The sequence below is a fragment of the Bos indicus x Bos taurus genome, chromosome 22 (genome assembly GCF_003369695.1).
Source record: "Bos indicus x Bos taurus breed Angus x Brahman F1 hybrid chromosome 22, Bos_hybrid_MaternalHap_v2.0, whole genome shotgun sequence".
NCBI classification, from domain to species: domain Eukaryota; kingdom Metazoa; phylum Chordata; class Mammalia; order Artiodactyla; family Bovidae; genus Bos; species Bos indicus x Bos taurus.
Genome location: NC_040097.1, coordinates 3,077,609 through 3,101,752, shown reverse-complemented (window position 1 = coordinate 3,101,752; position 24,144 = coordinate 3,077,609). Strand labels below are relative to the sequence as shown.

General features: G+C 52.8%; 1 protein-coding gene across 1 annotated transcript in view; it reads left to right on the top strand.

Moving 5' to 3' along the window:
• The window catches only part of GRIP2 (glutamate receptor interacting protein 2), a 103,905-nt gene that overhangs the window by 1,593 nt on the left and 78,168 nt on the right, over positions 1–24,144 (top strand). The gene's annotated exons all lie outside the window — the stretch shown is intronic.

The following is a 24,144-nucleotide window of genomic DNA, read 5'->3' as shown; positions in this document are numbered from 1 at the left end:
AGGGGAGGGCCTGCCTAGGGAGGAAAATGTGAGATCTTGGCCCCTGGGCACTGCGCACAGCCCAGGGCAGACTGGCAAGTGGGAGGCTGTGATGTCCTGAGACGGAGGGTGTTGCTGCCTCGCTCCTGGATTCCCACTCGCCATGGGTGAGGCACGTGGGTGGTGTGTGTGTGTGTGTGTGAGGTGTGCATGCCGGCACGCGGGTGGCGTGTTTGAGATGCACGTGGGCTTGCCCAAGGCTCACGGGTGACCTGTACGAGGTGCGGGGGTCTTGTGACGCCTGCAGACCTTTCACCTGCCGCTGGCCACCGTCTTGAAGAGGAGCCCCCGTCCCCTGCCTCAATGCCATGAGATACCCAGCGTCTGAGTTTTCCTTGGGAAATCTTACCTAAGACTGATCTCTGAGCTCGGCACTGAATCGGAGGGTGACTGGTGTCTCCACCCTTGCCTGGCAGGAAATTGCTATTTTAAAAAGACAAAAATCCCCAGCTGACTCTGGGCCATGGGAAAATGGTTTCCCGTGGGCCAGGTCTCAGATGAGAAACTCTGCAAGGTGGGCCCAGCTGGACAGGAGCCCTGTGGGAGGTCAGCCGAGCTTGAGTGAGGGAGAGAGATGGCTGCAGAGATGGGGCTGCAGGCCTGGCATCCTCAGAGAAGAGCTTCAGCCAGCAAGAGGGACATTCTGAACAAGACCAGCTTGTCTGCTTGTTGGGCGGCGTAAGTTAAGGCCCCAGGGAAAGGAGAGTGGGCTTGGAGACCAGACCCAGGGCCCCAGCTTAGCGTCTCTGCTGGCCAGCTGTGTGACCTTGGGCCCAGTGCTTAGCTCTTCTGAGCTTCCGGTTTTCCATCTGTGAAGTGGGAAAGGTACCCTTGCATGTGGTCTTGGAGAGTCAGTGTTAACATGGCTTGGCAAGTGGTCGGTGCTCAAGAAATACTAATCCCCATCTTCCTTTCCTGATCTTTATATCCACTTCAGGTTTGGTGGGGTGAGGACGGGGCTTCCCAGATGGCTTGGCAGGTAAAGAATCCACCTGCAATGCAGGAGACACAGGAGACACTGGTTTGATCCCTGGGTCAGGAAGATCCCCTGGAGGAAGGAATGGCCACCCACTCCAGTATGCTTGCCTGGGAAATCCCATGGACAGAGAAACCTGGCGGGCTACAGTCCGTGGGGTTGCAAAGAGTCGGACACAGCTGAGTGAGCATGCACGCGTGCTTAGATTTGGGGAAGTGATCTAGTGTTCTGGTCAGTGGAGCACTCAAGACTCAGGGTGGGTTTCTGGATTATGAGCAGTCATCTTGAGGCTCGGAAGTCCTAGGGTTTGGGGGAATCCAGTCTGGATTGTGTCTGCTGTGTGGATACTTGTATCCATCGGCCAGCCTTGCCCAGTGAGGTTGGCCAAAAGTGTGGTTGTGCTCAGCACACACTTACCCAGTGTGTGTGTCTGGGTCACTGCACAGTACTTAGCACCTCATGTAGTAGTCGTGTCTCTTGAAGAGAAACACACGCGGCCACAGGAATTGGGGAACTCTGCGACTCTTCATGATGCTTTTGAGGGGTGTGTTTGTGTGTGTGTGTGTGTGATGGGAGACGGAGAGAGAGAAACTTGTGTTCTAATGAACCATCACCTTGAGTTTTGTGGCCCCATAGACAGCAACAGATTCCCTTCTCTTCGCCACAATAAACCCTTCTAGAGGACACTCGCTTCTCTCCTCCAGGCTCCTGCTGATCTCTGTGTGGGATCAGAAAAATAAACACCAGTCCTCAGCCTCAGGTTGCCCCCCAGTCCCTCAGATAACAAAAGTTCAAGGTGCCCAGTGCCTGGGGAACGTGGAGTTGAAAGCAGCAGCCAATTCCCGGTCAGAGAGAGGCTGCTCGGAGGAGGAGGGCCCTGCGACCCAGTGGAGACAGTCGGATCTCCACCAGCAAGTTCTTCCCGTGGTGTGGCCTGATTAATTTTCCTCCTTATGCCAGTCCTTTCTGCTCTCTAATGGACTTTTGGAATGTTAGCCAGGAGGGTTAATAGAACTCATCACGCCCGACTGTCTTAGTAGAGAGAGGGCGAAATACAGAAGCAGTCAGGAGGAAATGACTTTTTAGTCACTCACCAGATATTTCCTGGGCCCTGTTCTGGGGGCTGGGAAACCAGCATGAACCAGAGACTCTTCTGTAAGGGACTTTACATTCTGGGGAGAGACAGGGAGCAAGTAAGCAAGTAAATAGGAATGGGATCGTCTCAGCATCAATGGTGAAAGGAAGACAACACAGGAACATGGTGATGTAGTGGAGAGTCCCAGAGGAGGAGACTTCTTTAGAGAGGGTGGCCAAGGAGGGTGTCAGGGAGGGCCTCTCTGAGAAGGTGACTTTTGAGCCAAGACTGAAGAACAAGAAAGCTCAGCCATGCCAAGAGCAGAAGGAAGAGCTGTCTAGGTAGGGTTGTTGGTGGTTTAGTCGCTAAGTCATGTCCGACTCTTGTGACCCCGTGGACTGTCGCCTGCCAGGCTCCTCTTCCCAGGGGATTCTTCAGGCAAGAATACTGAAGTGGGTTGCCGTTTCCTTCTCCTGTGTAGGTAGAGGGAACAGCAAGTGTCAAAAGCCCTGACTTCCAAGGGGTAGTGTGGGGAGGACGGGTTTGACCTATTGGAGGAAGAGAAAGAAGCGAGGGAGGAGGGTGATGAGTGAAGAGGCTGGAGGAGCCAGGTCACGGAAGGCCAGATCACCATAGGAGAGGAGGGTGGGTTTTATTCTGCGATGGGAGGCATCGGAAGTCTTGACCAAGGACTTGGGTTGGCTCTGAAGATGAGCAAGGTTTTGACTGATGGAGATGGCAGTGGGAGAGGCACGCCAGGCATGGGTATAGGGGCGGAGGTGGGAGAGCTGTAGGAGCTAAGACTGCCGGATGAGCAGGAACCAAAGGCACTGAAAGCGCGCTGGGGGAACTGTCCAGGGTTCTGACAGGCTCATCCAGCGGGTCTGCAATTATGGACTTTTAGGGGATCGTGTGTGTGTGTCCGTCCCTGTGGTACCCAGCTAGCTGGTGTGTCCCTTTGCTGGTTACCTAGGAGACAGCGGGAAGACGATGGGGTGGGATCTGATTGGCTACTTATTCCCGCTGCTCATCTTTCTGTCAGACTTGCAGGCAGAGGTTACAAATGGTCCATGTGGGCATGCCAAGTGCTGGAAGGGGAGCCGCGAACGTTCGCTGCCCCAAGTCCTCTGTGTGTGTGTGTGTGTGTGTGTGTGTGTGTGTGTGTGTCTGCCAGTGCGTCTGTGTGCACGTCTTGAACAAAGCGGCGGCATCTGGAGCTAATGTGCTTCCTGCTGTGAAACATCTGCTCGTTTCCTTAAATCAGGTAGTGGGGGCTCAGAGAAATTTCAGAAGAGCCAGCCAGACTTGAGAAAGGATCTTTTGTTTGGTTTTAATAACTGCGGTGTCAACACTGAAGCCGACTTTAAACGTCTCCCTGTACCTCCAGAAACGCACAGCAAGCTTTGAGTGGCGGAAGTTGTGTCCCGTGATGCAGACTGTGATGTCAGTGTGCAGAATCGCCTGCTTCCCCCGCCCAGCCGAGGATGGTATAACATTGTAGATCTGGTGTTTCTCTCCTCTCCTTTTTTTAAAAAATAGTATCTCTTTTTCTTTCACTTGGTGGGCAAAAGGACAAGAGATCTGCACATTAATTTTGCTTATAAAGGGAGCGGGGAAACAAACAAGCAAAAACCTCATCCAAGTGTTTCCTTTGCTGTTGACTTTTTCCTCTTTTTTTTTAACTTTTTGTTTTGTATTGGAGTATAGTTGACTAGCAATGTTGTGGTAGTTTCAGATGGGGAGCAAAGGGACTCAGCCATTCGTACACAGGTATCCATTCTTCCCCAAACCCCCCTCCCATCCAGGCTGTCACATAACCTTGAGCAGAGTCCCATGTGCTACACAGTAGGTCCTCGCTGATTGTCCATTTTAAATATAGCAGTGTCTATGTGTCTGTCCCAAACTCCCTAACTATCCCTCCCCTCTGGCCATCCCCCTTGGTAACCATGATATCGTTCTCTAAGTCTGAATCTGTCTCTGTTTTTTAAATAAGTTCATTTGCCTCATTTCTCTTTAGATCACTGTTGACTTTCTACAGCAGAAGCCCAGGTAGGCTTGAGGGGGGAAACACAACAGGAACAACCATAGTACTTGCTCAATAAATATTTGAAGGGAGCAAAACGAGCCTGGAGGACAGAGTTGAAACAGAGAGTTAGGCTTTATAGGAGCCCTGGCTCAGCCCACCAGGTATTCTGATCCTTTTTGTTGTTGCTGTGTTTTCTTTTTTCCTAGAGAAGCTAAAGATCCAGTTTTAAGTGCTACCGGCCAACTTTAAAATGCTGAGCATCAATTTAAATGAACTCTGAGGGGTCAGATGACACTGCCTTTGAAGCTGGAGGCCTCTGATATTCCCAGCCCTTTGGGATCTGGCTGCAGTAACCTCTCTTTGCTCCAGAATCGTGCATAGACCTTGTTCTGCCCCACCTCTGAGCCTTCGCTCAGGCTGCCACCTCTTCTCCCACCCTCTTCTCACCCAGCAAATTAGTGTCTCCTCGGGTTCCTGCCTTAGACCAGGGCAGGGTGCGGCTTCCTGTTGTCCCTTCCCCCCAACATGGTAGAATTGGCCTCTCCCACCACATTTGTATTCCAGCTCCTCTCCTACTGGAACATAACCATGTGTCTGCTCATCTCTCTTCTCTGCTGGATTCGGGCTCCATAGGGCAGGAACCCTGTCCCATCCATCTTTTCAGTGTCCCGCCCTGGGGCCCCAGCTCCAGAGCCGGCCAGGACAGATCTGAGTGTGGAGGGGGCAGCAAACCCCTTCATGGGGAACTGCATTTTTACGGCAGTTTATGCTTTGCAGAACATCCCGCTGCCTTTTTTAATGTTATTGGTTTCTCATTGGAAAAGACTCTGATGCTGGGAGGGATTGGGGGCAGGAGGAGAAGGGGACGACAGAGGATGAGATGGCTGGATGGCATCACTGACTCGATGGACATGAGTCTGAGTGAACTCCGGGAGTTGGTGATGGACGGGGATGCCTGGCGTGCTGCGATTCATGGGGTCGCAAAGAGTCGGACACGACTGAGCGACTGATCTGGTCTGATCCGATTGGTTTATTAGCCATATCGCCCTTTTAGGAGTTCAGTGTGTGTTTTGCCGGTGCTGGGTCTTCATTGCTGTACACGGGCTTTCTCTAACGGCAGTGAGTGGCGGCGAGTCTCTAGTTGCAGGGTGTGGGCTTCTTTTGCAGCGGGCTGTCTTGTTGATTTCCACAGACTCTAGGGTGCTCGGGCTCAGATGTGGAATCTTGCTTCCCCAAACAGGGATCGAACCCATGTTGGCAGGCAGATTCTTAACCACTGGACCACCAGGGACGTCCCTGCAAAACATCCTTATTGGTATTATTTACTTAGCAGCCCACTCAATCAGCGGATGGTTTTTTGAGCTCCTGTTGCGTGCCAGACGTGGGCACGCAGTGCTGAAGACCAAGGAGGCCGAGCTCTCACAGAGCGTGCGCGTGTGCGGCTGAGCCCTGTGGGCTGCTGCCTCTGGTGGTGCTTCCCAAACGCCAGGGGCTTGGATCTGCCCACTCTTCTTCCTTTGGCTGGTCTGCCTCAGTTTACCCTCCAGGGACTCCTCCCCAGTCCTCAGCCTTGAATGGCTCCTCAGAGTGCATGCCACGGAGGGGCAGATAGTCCGTGGCCTTCTTTGAAATCAGGAGATGGCAGTAGAGGACAGGTTGCTCAGGAGTGTAGGGAACCCCTGGGCTCCCTTCCAGAAAATTAGCTAACTTTTCCATGTGGGGTGTTCAGAGCATTCTGAGAAAATATTTGTTTGTTTTTAAAGTTTGTCCTTTCATTCTGCAAACTCTTACTAAGCCCCTACTAAGTGCCAGTCCCTTCTCTTATTTGTTGTTCAGTCACTCGCTAAGTCGTGTGACTCTTTGCAACCCCGTGGATTGCATGCAGCACACCAGGCCTCGCTGTCCTTCACCCTCTCCCAGAGCTTGCCCAAACTTATGTCCATCGAGTCGGTGATGCCATCCAACCATCTCATCCTCTGTCGTCCCCTTCTCCTCCTGCCTTCAGTCTTACCCAGCCTTAGGGTCTTTTGCAATGAGTCGGCTCTTGGCATCAGGTGGCCAAAGTATCAGAGCTTCAGCATCAGTCCTTCCAATGAATGTTCAGGGTTGGTTTCCTTTAGGATTGACTGGTTTGATCTCCTTGAGGTCCAAGGGACTCTCAAGAGTCTCCTCGAACACCACAAATCGAAAGCATCAGTTCTTCGGCTTATACCATTTCAGAACCCCAGCCTGAGTTCAGAGCTCAGTATCTCCGTCTAACCCTTGGGAACGTGAGGTGCAGGGAGGTTAAGTCGTTTGTCTGAGAATGTACTGCTGGGTTGCAGCACAGCAGGAATTTCACCTCAGGGGGTGTCTTTCTCCCAAGCCAAGGCTCCTTCTGTGACCCTAGGCTGCTTCCTTTGGAATTCCAGTCCCAAGAGTCACGAGTGATGGGGCACTCAGGGAAGGAGCATGGAACTCTGTCTGGGTTGGGGAACTGGTGTTGACATCTGGCCTGAGTGGGCTTCCCTTGTGGCTCCGCTGGTAAAGAAACCTCCTGCAATGCGAGAGACCTGGGTTCTATCCCTGGGTTGGGAAGATCCCCTGGAGAAGGGAAAGGCTACCCACTCCAGTATTCTGGCCTGGAGAATTCTTCCATGGACTGTACAGCCCATGGGGGTCACAAAGAGTCTGACACAACTGGGCGACTTTCACTTTCTGACTGGGGTTTCAAAGAGCAATGGTGAGTTGGCCAGGAAGGAAAGGATCAGGGAAAGGCACTTTAGACCCACAGATTAGCAGGCGAAAAAGCTCAGAAAAGCGTTCCGTGTCCACAGCTGTGTAGTGTGGGCTTGCATGAAGTGGCTGGGGTTGGGGAGTGGGGCTCTGTTCTGGAAAGGTGGGTCTGGCCAGATTGGCAGGGCAGAGACGACCGTACCCAGCCCATGAATACACCTTGCTTGGCACTGACAGTAACTCAAACAAATTAGTTGCTGTTAAATTTTAAGGGTAGGTGGGAGGAGGCGGGGAGCTTTCACATTAGAAAACTGCAGGATGTGCAGCTCTCTTCAGAGGACCTCGCGACCCTGGGCTTGCCCTGCTGCTGTGCCCTGTGGAGTGTGGTTACCACCCCCCACCCCCAGGCAACCCATGACGCATTCACGCACTTGCCTGGTGCGGGAGACCTTGAACTCAACTACGAAAGCAGTTTATGCGTCATTTCTTGAGGCAGCTGAAAGGTTTTCAGGCGGAGAGTGATTATCTTCAGAAAGCTCCTGCTGGCTGCCAGGGGACTGGGAGGCAGGGTGAGGCAGGAAGACCCACCCCCTCTCCAGCGACTGTCCTTGTCATTTTTAGGCCTATTTGCTCAGCCCTACTACATGCCGTATTCACTCCTCGTATTAACCCTGCAAGGCCAGGTTGTCAGATGCTGCTGCTGCTAAGTCGCTTCAGTCATGTCCGACTCTGTGCGACCCCAGAGATGGCAGCCCACCAGGCTCCCCGTACCTGGGATTCTCCAGGCAAGAACACTGGAGTGGGCTGCCATTTCCTCCTCCAATGCATGAAAGTGAAAAGTGAAAGTGAAGTCACTCAGTCATGTCTGACTCTGTGTGACCCCATGGACTGCAGCCCACCAGGCTCCTCCGTCCATGGGATTTTCCAGGCGAGAGTACTGGAGTGGGGTGCCAGTGCCTTCTCCGGTTATCAGATGAGGGAATGGAAACTCCAAACGCAGATGCCACGAAAGAAAGAATGGAGAGATTGGACCACCAAAAAATGTCGTTTTGTATGAGCAAGGAAACCATTCGCAAGGTCCAAAGACAAGCCACAGGCCGGGAGGAAAAGTCTTTAAAACATACCTACTCCAGGGACTTCCCTGGTGGGCCAGTGGTTAAGAATCCGCCTTCCAACGCAGGGGACGTGGGTTCGATCCCTGGTCGGGTAACTAGGATCCCACGTGCCACAAGGCAGCTGAGCCTGTGAGCTGCAACCACGGAGGCCGTGTGCTCTGGAGCGTGTGCAACAGCGAGGGAACAGCCTGCGCACGGCAACCGAAGATCCCGCGTGCCGCAGCGAAGCCCCAAGACAGCCAGAAACAGATCAGTATTACCAAAGAATCCAACCAGTCCATCCTGAAGGAGCTCAGTCCTAAGTATTCACTGGAAAGACTGATGCTGAAGCTGAAGCTTCAATACTCTGGCCACCTCAGGCGAAGATCTGACTCACTGGAAAAGACCCTGATGCTGGGAAAGATTGAAGGCAGGAGGAGAAGGGGACGACAGAGGGTGAGATGGTTGGGTGGCATCACCAAGTCTATGGACATGAGTTTGGGTAAGCTCTGGGAGTTGGTGATGGGCAGGGAGGCCCGGCATGCTGCAGTCCATGGGCTGCAAAGGGTCAGACATTACTGAGTGACTAAACTGAAAAAAAGAATAATATCTAGAGTGTAAGGAAGTCTGCAAATCAATAAGAAAAGAAAGCCATTTAGGAGGAGTGTAATGGATTTGAGCAGGAAGTTACTAGATGAAGACACACAAATGACCAGAAAGCGAATGAGAAGATGGTCAGCCTCACCATCTCGGGGGATTGCTGTATTAGCGTCAGGAAAAATGCTCATAGAAACAGTAGCACACTACCAGTTTTGAGGGGAAATGAAAACATTAGTAGCGTCTACTGCTGGTGAGACCGTGAGCGAGCAGAGACTGATGAATGCAGCCAGCGGGTAGGACCGTTTTCGGGGGACAGTTTGACAGTTGTGGAAAGTGCTCACATCCTGTGACTCAGCCGTCCCTTTTCTTTGTAAAACCTTTTTATTTTGGCTGCAATAGGTCTTCGTTGCTACGCACAGGCTTTCTCTAGTTGCCGTGTGCAGGCTTGTCATTGCGATGGCTTCTGTTACTCCGGATCACAGGCCCTAGGCCAGCGGGCTTCAGTAGTGGCAGCCTGTGGGCTTAAGTTGCCCCACGACATGTGGGATCTTCCCCGACCAGGGATGGAACCTGTGTTCCTTGCGTTAGCAGGCAGATTCCTAACCGCCGTACCACCAGGGAAGTCCCACCCTCCCTTTTCTAAGTATCTATGCTCAGGAAAAATCTAACGTAGATGCATAAGGCAACATGGATAAGGACATTCATCGTAATGTTAGTGAAAAAAATTAAAGAGCATAAAGCAACTGTCCGCTGGCAGGCAGCTGGCCTGAGAGCTCAAGGGTCACGTGGTGCAGATAGAAAACCTCAAAATACTTCCCTGAAGAGTCTCTCCCCAGTGTCTGTCTTCTGTTTACCAAGCCCCTCCTCTCCCGAAGTAGGTAAAACCATCATCCCTTCCTAGTGCACGCCTCTAGAAATTTCTTCTGTGTGTAATAAACAACTCTGCATTCCTATTCCTTCCCCTCATTTAAGTGGTGGCCCGCTACCCTTCGATTCTGCACATTGAGCTTTCATTAAAAGATATACTGGACACAAAGAAGAGCTCTTCAAGCATGGGTACTTTTAAAGATCAACATAAAGCAATCACCAATGCATCCCACCTCGGGTGAGAAATAAATCCTGCCCCGCCCCAAGGCCACACGACTCTCCAAAACTGCTGTTCTGACGTATACTCCCTTTGGGGATTTGTGTAGTTTTACAGAAAAAAAAAAGATAAAGCAGTGGTTTTACTTGTTCGGGGTCCCCAAGCTAGGCAGGTAGTGACTTTGGTTGGGCTTCAGGTCTGTCTGCCCAGCAAGGTGGAAGCCGAAGCCCAGAGCCCCCGGAGGGAGGCAGGCAGCGGGCCATGCAGGGGACCCAGCTGACCTAGTGACGCGCGGAGTTTCCTAATCAGGATTCCTCAGGGCCTGGGGAGTTACACTGGTATCTTTCGCTGGGGGATGTGCAGGAGTGGGTTTTAGGGGGCTGAATGGGAGGGGCCTGCCAAGAGACTTCTGTGCTAGAGGCACCTGGCTGGCGGCATAGCTCTGGGAGCTGGCAGCCCAGCTGGGGAACCCCACGGAAGGGGGATGCCTTTCAAACAATCATTTTTCAACTGAATGAACAAATTCTTCCCCTCTCCCATCCGGCAAGGGTGATTCATCCTAGGGTGAAAAATGAATTCTCCCAGGAGGCGCTGCTGCCCGAGACACTGGAGCCATGAATTTACTGCCTGCCTTCTGTCCTGATGGAACTGGGTCTCAAGATTTACGTCTGGAGGTTTACGGGCAGCTGGCTCTGGGTTGGCAGGAGTCCTGGAGGGCTGGCAGGATGGGGACAGCTGTATTTTACAGTGAGGCTGGACCCCAGGAGGATGTAAATCACGGACCTACCAGCCTCTGGAGAGAGGCCGCCTCCCTCGAGTGGGTGGGAAGGGACTGGGGGGCAGTGATGCCTGGGGTCTGCAGGAAGGACCCTCCCTCCAAGATCACTCGGTCCAGTTCTCTCGGGTCCTCGGTGGGGACACTGCCCCGGGAGAGGGAGAGTGTGGCCCAGTGCCTCTGAGGAGCCCAGAGTTCCTTCAGATCGGAGGAGCCAGGCTCTGGTTTGAGCGGTTGACCTTCTGCAATTGTTTCATTTCTTTCAAATGTAAACCGGCCTGAACCACAGACATCCCTCCAAACTGCCCTTGTTCAGTGACTCAGTGGTGTCAGACTCTTTGTGACCCCATGGACTGCAGCATACCAGGCTTCCCTGTCCTTCACCATCTCCCGGAGTTTGCTCAAACTCACATCCATTGAGTCAATGATGCCACCCAGCCACCTCATCCTCTGTCACCCCCCTGAACGTCAGCAGTTTGCTGGGACGGTTGGCGGTTCGAGCCCTCTGGTGGCCTCTGCCCTCCAGAAGCTTGCGGCTCAGCTAGTGGTCCCCCACAGCGGGGTGCAGCTGCCACACCCAGGACGTCTCTTGAAGAGGAAGATGGAAAAAAACATCGAGTTTCAGTTTATGGTGGCGTTTTCTCGCTATTTAACTATTTCTGTTTTTGCATGTTGTATGCCGTGATACACAGATGCGGTCAAGCATGGATAGTCCATAAACGATGTGCATATGTTGCTGCAAGCGAGCGTACAAACATTTTTCTGTAGATGGGAGTGCGAGATCCAAAGCATTTGGGGACCACTTCCTGCCTACCTGATGGGAGCGTAGCATTAGGGAGGACCCTACTGGGATGTCCCTTGCTTGGAGAGCAGAGGGCACCAGCATTTACTGAGCTTCCACCAAGTGTTGGGCATGGGCACACCCCTTCTCTAGAGGCCTGGATTCTGCAGCAAGATTGGGAAGCAAAGGATTCATCCCATTCTACAGACCAGGAGACTGAGGCCCCAAGGGGAAAAGGCCTCACCTGGTCCCTGAGCTGAAATTGGTCTTCTGACCCTCCTGTTGACCAGTTTCCTGGTTCTTCCTTTGTCTGTTTTGTCTGTTCCTTTGTCTGTTTGCAATAAAGAAATCTTATAAAACGTTTGTTGGGCATTTAAACTATTTAAAATAATTAGGCACAGCAATATCGATTTTTAAAAAGGCATTCCAATGCCCCCTCCTTCTCCGTGTAACACTGATGTGGGCACATTCCTCTGGCTTTTTGCCATCATTAAAGATTAACAACAGTATCCTTTTAAATTAAGTTACTTTCTGTGACCTCCCTGATTATCCAGTGGTTAGGACTCCACCCTTCCAATGCAGAGGGCGCCTGTTTGATCCTTGGTTGGGGAACTAAGATCCTGCGTGCTGCACAGAGCAGCCAAAAGAAAGAAAAAATTAAGTTTCTATCTGACTGAGCGTGCGTTTTTTGTTAAAAGCAGACCATTTTGGAAAGAAACATGAAGACCAAGAACAAAACTAAAATCATCCTCTGTCAACTCGCCATCCAGGGGCGCTTTGATGCGCTCCCTCCGAGTCTCCTTTCCACTGTCTGTTTTTGCTGGTGTTATATGACATGCCCTTCTGCGTTTTGCTTTTGTTTTTTTCTTCACTTGGCTTCACTGGGTCAGCATCCCCCCGGGTTATTGTGGCTGCAGGTGCCTTGCCGAGTGTCGGTGTGGGGCACCATTCATTCACCTGCTCCCCTCCCCCGCGAGCTGGCTCACAAGGCGTCTCCTGCGTTCTGCTGTTGCAAAGAAGGCCGCAGCTTCCTCGTGGTTGTCATCAGCCTGTAAGGCAATTCTGCTTGGGCTTTTCCCTTGCAGATGTTATTTCTCACACTTGTCATCTTTAATGGCTACATAATCTCCTCGAGTGTTGCTGTTCCTCATGTTCTAAACCATTTCTCGCTCTCTGTATCCCGTAGCAGCCGTAGGTCAGTCGCTCAGTCGTGTCTGATTCTTTGTGACCCCATGGACTGTAACCCGCCAGGCTCCTCTGTCCATGGGATTCTCCAGGCAAGAATACTGCAGTGGGTTGCCATTTCCTTCTCCAGGGGATCTTCCCCACCCAGGAATTAAACCCGGGTCTCCTGCATTGCAGGCAGATTTTTTACCAACTGAGCCATGAGGGAAGCCCTCTGTATCCCATGAGGTCTCCCTACTGCCCCAGGAAGCCTCCCCCTCCCCTAACACCTTTGCTTCAGGGAACTGGCCTTGGGTGGTCAGGGGGAGAGGGGGCGGGAGAGGCCAGGAGGGGACTGTCATCATATGTGGGACCCCAAGCATTTGCTGCCTCCCTCCTGCCTGGCCTGGCCCCTAGTGGACTGACTCCTTCCTTCCTCGCGTTCATCCATTCTACGGCCCTCCAGGTTCTAGTCACTGCTCTAAGAACTGGGCCTGGAGCAGCCAACGAGACAGTCTTTGTCCTTATGGAGCAGGGGAGTTGGGCCATAAACAGGCGAACAAATAAATAAGAGTTCATGGAAACAAAGGAAAACGAGGAAATGGGATGAGGGACTTCCCAGGTGGTCCGGTGGTTCAAACCCTGGTCAGGGAATAGATCCCACATGCCACAACTAGGAATTCACATGCCGAAGCTGAAAGAGATCCTGCAGGCCACAACTTAAAAAAAAAAAATCCTGCATGCCTCAACAAAGATCACAGATCTGTGCATCACAACTAGGACCCAACACAGCCAAATAAATATCTTTTTTTAACGGGGACCTTCCTTGGTGGCTCAGCAGTAAAGAATACGCCTGCCCATTTGATCCCGGATCTGGGAACAGCCCACAGGCCATGGAGCAACTGAGCCCGTGCGTCACAACTATTGAGTCTGTGCCCTAGAGCCCTGGAACTGCAGCTACTGAGGCCCACGTGCCTCAGAGCCTGTGCTCCGCAACGTGAGAGGAGCCGCAATTAGAGAGTAGCCCCGACTCCCCGCGACTAGAGTAAAGCCCACCCAGCAACAAAGACCGAGAACAGCCAAAAGTAGGTGAATAAATAAAACTATTTAAGTAAAGAAACGGGATGAGATGATAAAGGGTGACCAGGTGGTCAGGGAAGGCCTCCTGGAGGAGGTGATGTTTGTGCATGGACCAGCGGAGGGAAGACCCAGGAGAGAAGCGCAGCAGGTGGAGGGAAGGGCAGGGGCAGAGATCCTGGGGCAGGGGTGCCCCTGGCGTGTTTGTGGGGTGAGGCGGAGAGCTCAACCAGGCCCTGCAGGCTGAGCGGAGGAGTCCAAATTTCTTCTGAGCATCCTGGGAAACCATTGCAGGTCCTGGCCCACGGAAGATGCCGGGTCTAACCCTCGTCGTGTGGGAGACGGAGGGCTGAGACTCGCTCGATGCCGAGTGCGCCGGGCTTGCACTGTCTGGTCTCCTTCGAGTCTGACCTGTCCCGTTCCTGCTGCAGCTCACCCCTGTCTCTCTCTGACGGTGGCCTGAGGACAAGCTGGTTTTATGCATCGGCAGCTCCTCTCCCGCCAGCTCCCCTGGCCCAGGAATCGGGGGACCCGGTGGGCCTGCGTTTGCTCTGAACTGTCCTCTGTGTGAATTGGGCCAGTTCTACCTGCCAGGGCTTTCAGGGGGCTGTGCTGGCACCTAGAGGGGGCTCACCCATGTTGGCTCTGAGATGCTAAACCAAATATCTTAAACAATAACACTTTATCTAGAAATCTCCGCACTGTCTGAGTGTCAGCGCCCTGCAGGCACCCTGGAGGGAGGTGGCAGGTGTCCCCTCGGGGAAAATCAAAAGCAATTCCTTTGGATTCTGCACTTCATTTAATGAGAAGGGCCTGCAGGGAGGCAGAGGCAGGGAGGCAGGGCTTGCAGGCTGTGGGCAGGAGTGATTCTGGGGAGATTTATGGCGCTTCATAAAAGATTCAGATCCAGGCTGAGCTTGGACGGTGCTGGGCTCAGCGCCCTGGGAGGCAGATGGTATGAGACTCCAGGTGGCTGTGATTGCTGTGTGGCTCTAGGCAAGTCACCGCCCTTCTCTGGGCTCTGGAGCACCACCGGGTATTCTGGGCTCCCTCCAGCTCCTCTGTCCTTGGCCCCACCTGCCGCCTGCCTCCACCAGACCTAAGAGGCTTCCCATACCCATGAGATCCTCTTCCCCACAGCCCGTGCCCTCCCCAAGCCAGCTGTTTTCCCATTTTACAGAGGAGAACACTGAGGCTCTGAGGGGTTCACTGATGTGCCCGGAATTACACAGCAGGTCTGGGGCAGGTGTGGGGGGCGCTGTTTGGCCCCTTTACCAGGGGGGAGTCAGGAGCCTCCGGGGTGTGCTTGAAGGCCACTCAGGTTTTGGACGGGTGGTGATTTGCTTTTCCATCGTATGAAGTCTGTACTATGGTTTTTATTTTCCCATTCAACAGAGAAGGGCCAGGAAAGTTATGGGACCAGCCTGGACCTCACAGCAACTAGCACCAGAATGGGAATATAACTGCCTCTTGGCCCAACCTTTCTCCCCAACACATCGCAGAAGTCTTTCAGCCTCCCCTGACTTGAGCTCAGCTTCTCCACTCATTTGCTGTGTGTCCCTGAGCAAGTGATCTGACCTCTCTGAGTCTCCGCATCTTCATCTTTAAAATGAGGATGGCAATATGCCTACCTCCCAGGCTTGATGGGAGGAGCAGCTGTCGGCAAATGGCCTAGAATAGTACCTGATATCGATTTCTTTTCAGAAAAATGGTAATCCTAGCGCTGCTCAAACCCTGGAGAAAAAAAAAAAAAATCCTTCTAGAAAGGAACCCCTTCTTTACTGGGCCTGAGCTTCTCTGGTGTGGCCCCAGCTGAGGCAGACGAGGACGGAGGGAACTTAGTGTGGGCTGGTGGTTGCAGATGGCAGGCAGCTAATTTATTTACTTCTTCCTAATAAATATGCACAATGCATAAATAAAATATCTCACTTGTACCGCTCTCCTCGGATCTAGGCAGACAGCGACAGTAGGCAGCGTCACTCTGAGACAGGCTGGGTGTGTGTGGAGTCTAGCAAGGGGGTTAATGAGCTGATTATTCCTGCTTTAACCTAATTTCTAGCCAGATATCCCGCAGTTCTTGAAATTCCCAGTTCCGGAGGTGCTGGGCATCCCCTCCAGGCCTCCCAGCCAAGCTCAGGTTGAGGACAACTCCCACAGCTCTTGCTTCCCTGGGCTGGGCCAGACTGAACCAGACTGCCCTAGGAGGCATTGAGTGCCCCATTCAGGCTGCTGCCGGAAGGGCCTCTGTCCTGGGTGGGGTTTGGGCTGCGGGACTCAGGGTGTGTCTGGAGATGCCTTGGACACGCTGGTGGGCCCAGCTTTTGCAAACTTGACCTGCTTCTGTTCATGCACTGGCCTCTTGGCAGGGGGCCCAGCCTCGCATTTTCCCCACTCCCCATTCAGTTCTTCTGTCCCCCTTGCCCAGCTCATCTGGAGCCACAAAATCCAGTTCTAAGACAGGATTAACAGTTCACGGGATCTGCCACCCTCCAGGGCTGAAAGAAACCTGGAGACGGGCAGGGGGCAGGCGCAGCCTGCAGACTTTGCAAGGACTAGGATTCCCCTCACTCTCTCTGAGACCTTCAACACATTACCCAACTCCTTGGAGTCTCAGTTTCTTCATCTGTGAAATGGGCACACCGTTGGTATTTGCCTGACAGGGTTGTCGTGAGACTTGTTCGTCCATTTGTTTGACAGCTGTTGGCTGAGCAGCTGTTATGTGAAGACACTGCCTTAGGCCCTGGGGGTAGAGTGTGAATGAGACAGATGGGACTGTGCCTGATGGATCTTCCATGCCACTGTGCTAGCCAGCCGAGTGCCTTGTCAACTGGTGGATGAGCATGAGATTGAACGTAATCCAGGCAGGCAAAACAGCGGGAGGCTCCCCTCACCTGTGGTCCTCAGGAAGGTGTCTCCGAGATGGGGATGGTCAAGCACACACTGGGACGATGAGAAGAAGCCCGATCTGCAGGGAACTGCATGGGCAGAGGGAACAACCAGTGCGGTGGCCCCGAGGTGCAGACAGGTCTGCATGTTCTGGGAACGCCAGGGCCACACAAGCACTTGAGATGAAGCAGGTGGCACTCTGGCACAGGGCCTGGCACAGGGCCTGGCACAGGGCAGACACTCACTGGACTTCTTCCTCCTTCCCCTGCCCTCCTGTGCTTGGCCTGTGCTTGAGTCTTCCTGTACTCGTGGTGTAATGGTCAGAGATTTCTAAAATATCTAAGCTTCACAACTTGACTTTTTTTAGACCCATCCTGCGTATGACCCAGACCAGTGTATTAAAGAGCAGAGACATCACTTTGCTGACAAAGACTTGTATAGTTAAAGCTATGATTTTTCCTGTAGTCATGTACGGATGTGAGAGTTGGACCATAAAGAAGGCTGAGTGCCAAAGAATTGATATTTTTGAACTCTGGTGCTGGAGAAGACTGTTGAGAGTCCCTTGGACTGCAAGGAGATCCAACCAGTCCATCCTAAAGGAGATCAATCCTGAATATTCATCGGAGGGACTGATGCTGAGGCTGAAGCTCCAATACTTTGGCTACCTGATGCGAAGAACTGACTCATTGGAAAAGACCCTGATGCTGGGAAAGATTGAAGGTGCGGGGAGAAGGGAACAACAGAGGATGAGATGGTTGGATGGGATCATGGACTCAATGGACATGAGTTTGAACAAGCTTTGGGAGTTGGTGATGGACAGGGAGGCCTGGCGTGCTGCGGTTCATGGGGTCGCAAAGAGTCGGACACTACTGAGCGACTGAACAACAAAGACCCATCCTGAATAAGCGTGAGCCCCACGAGTGGCCTGTGGTTTCTCTCTGGGCCCGCCTTGCAGTCATATGTAGCCTAGAAATAAATGCAAAAGAAACAAAAGAGACCATAGCAAAACCCAACAAAGCCAAAAGCTGGTTCTTTGAGAGGATAAATAAAATTGACAAACCATTAGCCAGACTCATCAAGAAACAGGGAGAAAAATCAAATCAATAAAATTAGAAATGAAAATGGAGAGTTCACAACAGACAACACAGAAATACAAAGGATCATAAGAGACTACTATCAGCAATTATATGCCAATGAAATGGACAACTTGGAAGAAATGGACAAATTCTTCAAAAAGTACAACTTTCCAAAACTGAACCAGGAACAAATAGAAAATCTTAACAGACCCATCACAAGCACAGAAATTGAAACTGTAATCAGAAGTCTTCCAGCAAACAAAAGCCCAGGTCCAGACGCCTTCATATGTAGCCTATATTGCTGACAGACAAAGGGCTCATCCAGAATACATAAAGATCAACAGGAAAAGGACAGGCAACCCCAAAGCGAACTGACCAAGATTCCCAAGCAGGCAGTTCACAGAGGAGACCCAAACGGCCAGTAAAGTGTGTGCGGAAGTGCTTGGCAGCATCTCACAGAGGGACTGGAAAGTAAGCCACGGAGAGGGGCTTCCCTGGTGGTCCAGTGGTTGAGGATCCACTTTCCAAGTCAGGGGACCCTGGTTCTATCCCTGGTTGAGGAACTAAGATCCCACATGTCACGGGGCAGGTAAGCCCGCGTGCCAAAATGAAGATCCGTCACGCCGCAAATAAGGCCTGATGCAGCCAGATATAAATAAGTAATTTTTTAAAAAAAAAACAAAGCACAGAGAGATCCCCAGCAGAGGGCCCACGTTGAAAAGGCTGAAACTGCTGAGTATTTGTGTGGAGGTGGCACAGCGGGGCATCACGTGCTGAGGGTGGGAGCGGAGACCTCGCTTTGCTGCAGGCTCCCTGGAGAGACGAGAGGCCAGTGTATGACACCCACAGCAGTGCCAGGTGAATTCACCTGGCCCACCGCTCCCTGCTCTCCCCCAGCCTGTGCCCCCTGGCAGCCCCATGCTGGGTGCCTCCTCCCACTCCTTCTCCCTCCTCAGCCTCCCCTCCACCACTCTGCTCATCAGCTCTGCTTCCGGCTTTCACACACCAGGATCCAAAACAAACCGGGCCCTTTCCGTGAGCCGTGGCCACCTGCTCACTCTCAGGCCTGAAGAGGAGGCGGTGTCAGGCAGGAAGCTGCAGGTTAGAAACGACAGAAACCCAACCCCAAGTGGCACCCCAAGGAAGAGGCCTGACATGCTCACGACAGCTTCAGGAAGGGCTGAATCCAGGGACTCGAAGGATGATATCAGCGCTCCGTCCTCCCGTTCCTTATCTTTCTTTCTCTGTGCTGCTGGCTTTGCTCCAGACTCATACCATCCCACAGTCTCGTGGGGCAAGAATGCACAGCTGGGTCCAGGTGGCAGAGAGAGTGAGCTACTCTAATCAGCTATGCCCACCTTGGAAGGAAGGTCAGCCCCATGAATCGCATGGACAGCGGGTGGGGGTGGGGGTCTCCCCAGAGCAAAATCAGAGTGTTGTTACCAGAAGACCTGAGTCTGGATGATGGAGGGGTAGAAACAACTGCTGCTGTGGTGGGGGCCTCAGTCATTTAAATGAGGAGCGTGGGCTCAGAGTGTATCAGTCAGGGTTCTCTGGAGAAACAGGAGGGATAAGAGATCTATCTATCTTTATAGCTATCAAAAAAGAAGATATTTGCTTTAAAGAATTGATGGAAGTGATGCTGGGGCTTGCATACAGAAATCCATAGGGCAGCTCGGGCAGGCTGGAGCCCCAGGCAGGGTTTCTGTGCAGCAGCCTTGAGACAGATTTCTTATGGGGGGAGTCTCGGTCTTTGCTCTTAAGACATTTAGTTGACAGCGTGAGGCCCACCCACGTGATGGAGGGTCATCTGCTTCACTAAATAACTGATTGTAAATGTCGATCACGTCTAGAAAATATCTTCACAGCAACGTCTAGACTGGGGTTTGACCGAGCAGCCAAGTTGACACATAAAGGGAACCGTCACAGAGCAACCATGGTGCTTGTTGAAATAAGCCCCACCTGGCAACGTCAAGGTGCATTTGTCCCCTTCTCACTTAAGACTGGGAGAAACCACTCAGGGAAGTACAGGAGAGGCTGATGACCTCAGCAGAGAGAAGAGGAGAACCTTCTGGGGTCAGAGGGGCAGCTGGGTGCAGATTTCATCCCGAGCTCATTGACGAGTGTTGGTTCTCATCTGCTCTGGGTTCTGGACTGCGGGGCGGCCAGACCTGCAGGGTCTTCCCAGGCTTCCTGGTGGTCAGGGAGAGGGTGGTTTACCCTCTGAGGCCCCCCAAGCTGTCGGGGCAGCTGGGGACACCTCCTGCGTCCATCATGCAGTCCCATGGTGGGGTCAGCAGCTGTCTGAATACTCTGACATGAGGTGGTTTCACCATCAGCCCCTTTGCTGGAGGAAGGGAGATGCTGTGAGGCTGATGGGAGAATCACAGTAATTAGCGGCAGATAGACCGTCACGCATTAGATGGGCAGGCCCGCCTCACTGCCCAGTGGAGCGGCATGCAAGAGCTTCTGGCCACCTCTGCAGAGCTGGGAGCCCCAGAGATGCGCTTCATGTCCGTACTGGTCTCCCAATTTTGATGAGGGCTGATAGCATGGCCTGGTGTTCAGCCCAGAGCTAGGAGCTAACAAACAGGACTGTTCTAGAAACTGAGACTCTGGCAGGAAAACTGCTTTGCCCCAAGTGTCACAGCGAGTTGGTGAAGGCGAGAGGCAGGGTTCCTGCCCGGGTCAGCCTGACCCCAGAGCTGGGTCACCCTCACAGGGGAATCTCAACACAGCTGGTGCCGTGGGCTCCTTTTTCCGGTACCACCTAAAGAAATGCCCCCCACCCCTCCCGCTTGTAGAGTTTGTTCCAGGGTGACAAGGTCTGGCCTGTCCATCGGTATATACCATCTGATCATAGACCAACCCAAGAAACTTTGCAAGAAGGTTGTCTCAGGACCCATTTAAAAATGAACCGTATTGAAGTATAATTTACGTATGATAAAATGCACCCGTCTTCAGTGTACAGTTTGAAAGTTTTGACAAATGTATGGACTTGTGTAACCACTGCCCCGATCCATGCATAGAGCCTTCCCATCACCCGTGAAAGCTTTCTTGTGCCCGTCCCAAATCGTTCCTGCTAGACCCAGGCAAGCACCCATCTGCTTTTCATCAATATCAATTGATTTGTGTTTTTTAGAGTTTCATAGAAATGGGATCATACACATATAGTTTTGCACAGTCATGTCTTGAGATTCCCCCAGTGCTGCTGTGTGACGGAACCTCTTTCTTTTTCTTGCCGAGTGTAAGAAAAAGGGTGTCTTAACTCAGTCTTTTGTTCGTGGGCATTTGGGTGGTTCCTAGTTTGGGGTTACTATGACTTAAGCTGCCAGGAGCCCTTCTAGGCCAGGGTTTGTGTGAACACACGTTTCCTCTCTCTTGGCTAAACACCCAGGAGTGGGACCAGTGGGCTACATGCCAAGTGTGTGTTCAGCTGCTTATAAGAAGCAGACCCATCTTATGGATGAGTAAACTGAGGGCCAGAGAGAGAAAGCAGCTGACCTGGCACACCCCGTGTGAGACAGTCCAGCCCAGGGCTTCTTACCTCATCATCCACTCACCCAACAAATTTCCCTTCATTCATAATATTTATTGGCGCCTGCGTAATACACCCTTTGGGCTTCCAGCGGTAAAAAATCTGCCTGTCAGTGCAGGAGACGCCGGAGACTCGGGTTCAGCCCCTGTGTCGGGGAGATCCCCTGGAGGAGGAAATGGCAACCTACCGCTGTTCTTGTCTGGGAAATCCCGTGGTCAGAGGAGCCTGGCGGGCTGCAGTCTGTGGTTGCAAAGAGTTGGACAAGACTTAGCGACTGAGCGCACACACACATGCGCCCCATTTATTTCATTTAATCCTCCCGACAATTCCTGAGGCCAGATCATAGAAACATTCTCATTTCCCAGATGGACGGAGGCCCAGAGAGATGGTGCTGTGGCTGAGACTCAAACTCAGATCTCTGGGCCCTCGCCTTTCACTGCCCCAAATGGAGACGCAGGGAACGCCAGACCCGCCCCCCGGCCCACTGCCAGCTGACTGCCGCGCTGCTTCCTGCTGACTTAACCTCGGAGGCTTTTTAAACCCATCTCCATGCAGCCACTCCTGATGGATCGGGGTTGGCAGACGAGAGGAGACCTACCAAAACCAGCCCTGGCCCCGGCCCGTCTCAGAGTCCAGGTCCACCTGGCGGAAGGCCCTCCCCTGGCGCGAACGCGAGGCGGAGCCGGGAAGGACTCCGAGAACCTCTTCTCCTTCCAGGCAGGACCCCCGCCTGCAGGTGGGGCTGTCCCTTAAGGGGCTGGAGAGGAAGCAGGGCAGGGCGGCCCACTCGCTCGAACAGCGCCATGTGACTCTGAGGAGCCATCAGGAGCTGCACTGCCGTTTCACAGGTCTCCCTCTCCCTGTGTGTCTCCCCGCCTCCGTGTCTTTCTGTGTCTCCCTGGTAGCCTCTATCTGTGGTCTCTCTCTGGGTCTGGCTCTCTCTCCCCGTCTTCAGAGCCCTGTGCTTTTTCTGGTTTGCAAGCATATTTCCATTTGTCACAGATTCCCGGAGAAAAAAATCACGGACCATTCGTCTCCAGTCCAATCTGTCATGAACATTGCCAGTAGAAATAACCGACACAAAATAAAACTGACATTGGCTAAAACTGTGCACAGTAAAAAAAAAAAAAAAGTAGTTATTGATCTAAAAATTGACAGAAGAATCAAATCTCCATGCCAACATTAAGATCTGCAAAATTCTGACCCGATAGAATTGAAATGGACAGAAATCACGGCCGGAACGGGGAATCTGAGGTGGCAGAAGATGCTGTGATCAAGTGGTGTGTGCTGTGGGCAAAGGAACTGATTGATGAGTCAAATCTTCATTACAGGTTTTAATTAAGAAAGACTCCGTCTTGATGAAATCGACCTCAGTAAAGCAAAAACGGCAACAGAAACCGCGGAAGTGGCTTAACTGCGCTTTGTAGAGGATTAATCAAAGGTTTAAGTGGGGTCTTCGAGGCTCGTGCCAGGAAGCACTTCCTTATGTTCATCACATGGTAAAATTTGTGCTTTTGTGTCCAAGATGGCCTTGTCAGGAGTCGGTATGGACCGTGCTGTCTGCAGGAAAGACCATGGTGCACTGAGGCTCCATCAGTGCAAAACAAGAGAGGTATCTGTCCGCCGTCTACTGGTGCTCAACTTTGGCCGTACCCTGGCCGTAGGGCACCTTTGAAGCGTGGCTGATGCCCTGACTTCCTCCTTCCTTCAGTGGCTCCTGGCTGCTGCAGGTCAGCGTCCTCTCACGAGGCCCGGCACTTCTGCCCCCTCCATTCTCCCATCCCCGCTTCCCTCTGCCCTCTCTGGGCTCCAGCCACGCAGGCCTCCTGTGTGACCTTGTGTGGGCTACCTAACCTCTCTGTGGCCCTGTCTTTTCATCTGTCAAATGGGAATAGCAGCACCTGCATGAAAGTGTCATCATGCGATAATCCACGTGGATGCATAAAGCCCCAGAGCCAAGCCTGGGGAGCACCCAGGCGTGTTCATCCTTACTCTCACCCCAGACCCTTGCCCATGCACTTCTCTCTGCCTCTGGGGCACAGGGGGCTTCCCTGGGGAACCCGCACTAATCCTGTGGACCTGGCCCAGCATCCTCTCTCCAGGAAAGCCTCCCTTTGCCCCCTCTCATGCCCTGAGTCCCACAGCAGAGGGCTGGGACTGCCGTCTTTCTCTTCCCAGCATTGCCCCAGGGCCTGGCACTTAGCAGGCGATCAGCAATTCAGGAGCTACTGTGGGGGTAGCCCACTCCCTCCCGTGGTGATGGGGTAGCAACTGACACGGATTGGCGGCATCCACGCAGCTCTGTCTTCCATGGCCTCGTGCCGAGGGTGGGCTTGAAGCTGCCCCGCTCCCGTCTCCTCCATCCCCACCTGGACTCTGGGGAGACCGAACACGCCTCGGCAGAAGCCCGAGCAGACGCCTTCCTGATGGCAGCCTCTTAACTGCTTCCTCCTCATCCTTTCTGTTTTCCTTAAAGGGCAGTCACCGAGCCTGGCCTCCAGAGTGGACACACTAGGCCGCCAGCCCCTCTGCGATGGGATTTCACTGACTCACCCACTCTGTGTCACGCTCCCCTCCAGTATCACCCGCATCCAGAGTGGCACCCGCCGGCAGGACTTCCTTCCTTAAACCCCCAAGGTCATCCTTTAGTGCACCGACTCGGACTGGATTTGCTGTGGGCCGGCCACGGTGCTGGGGGTCCTCTGGGCACTTTTAACCAGCGACGGCCCAGCTTGCCAACTGGGGGCTGGCTTTCTAGGCTCCTCTTCCCAACACATGGGTGTTTTAGAGGTTGGTGTGGCCTCAGGACCTTGGGAATCAGAATCTTCAGGGTGCAGGGCTGGCGGGGGCATGTTTAAAATGCTCATCCCAGGGCCCCAACCCAAGCCTGAGGAATCAGCATTGCTGGAACTAGAAGGGAAACTTAACATTGTAGAGACTTCCCTGGTGGTGCAGTGGCTAAGACCCCACACTCCCAATGCAGGGAGCCCAGGTTCGATCCCCAGTCAGGGAACTAGATCCCACCTGCTGCAACCAAGACCCAGCACAGCCAATAAATAGGTGTGTGTGTGCTAAGTTGCTTCAGTTGTATCCGGCTCCTTGAGACCCTATAGACTATAGCCCTCCAGGCTTCTCTGTCCCTGGGGTTCTCCAGGCAAGAATACTGGAGTGGGTTGCCATTTCCTATTCCAGGGGATCTTCCCGACCCAGGGATCGAAAGTGTGTCTCTTGCATCTCT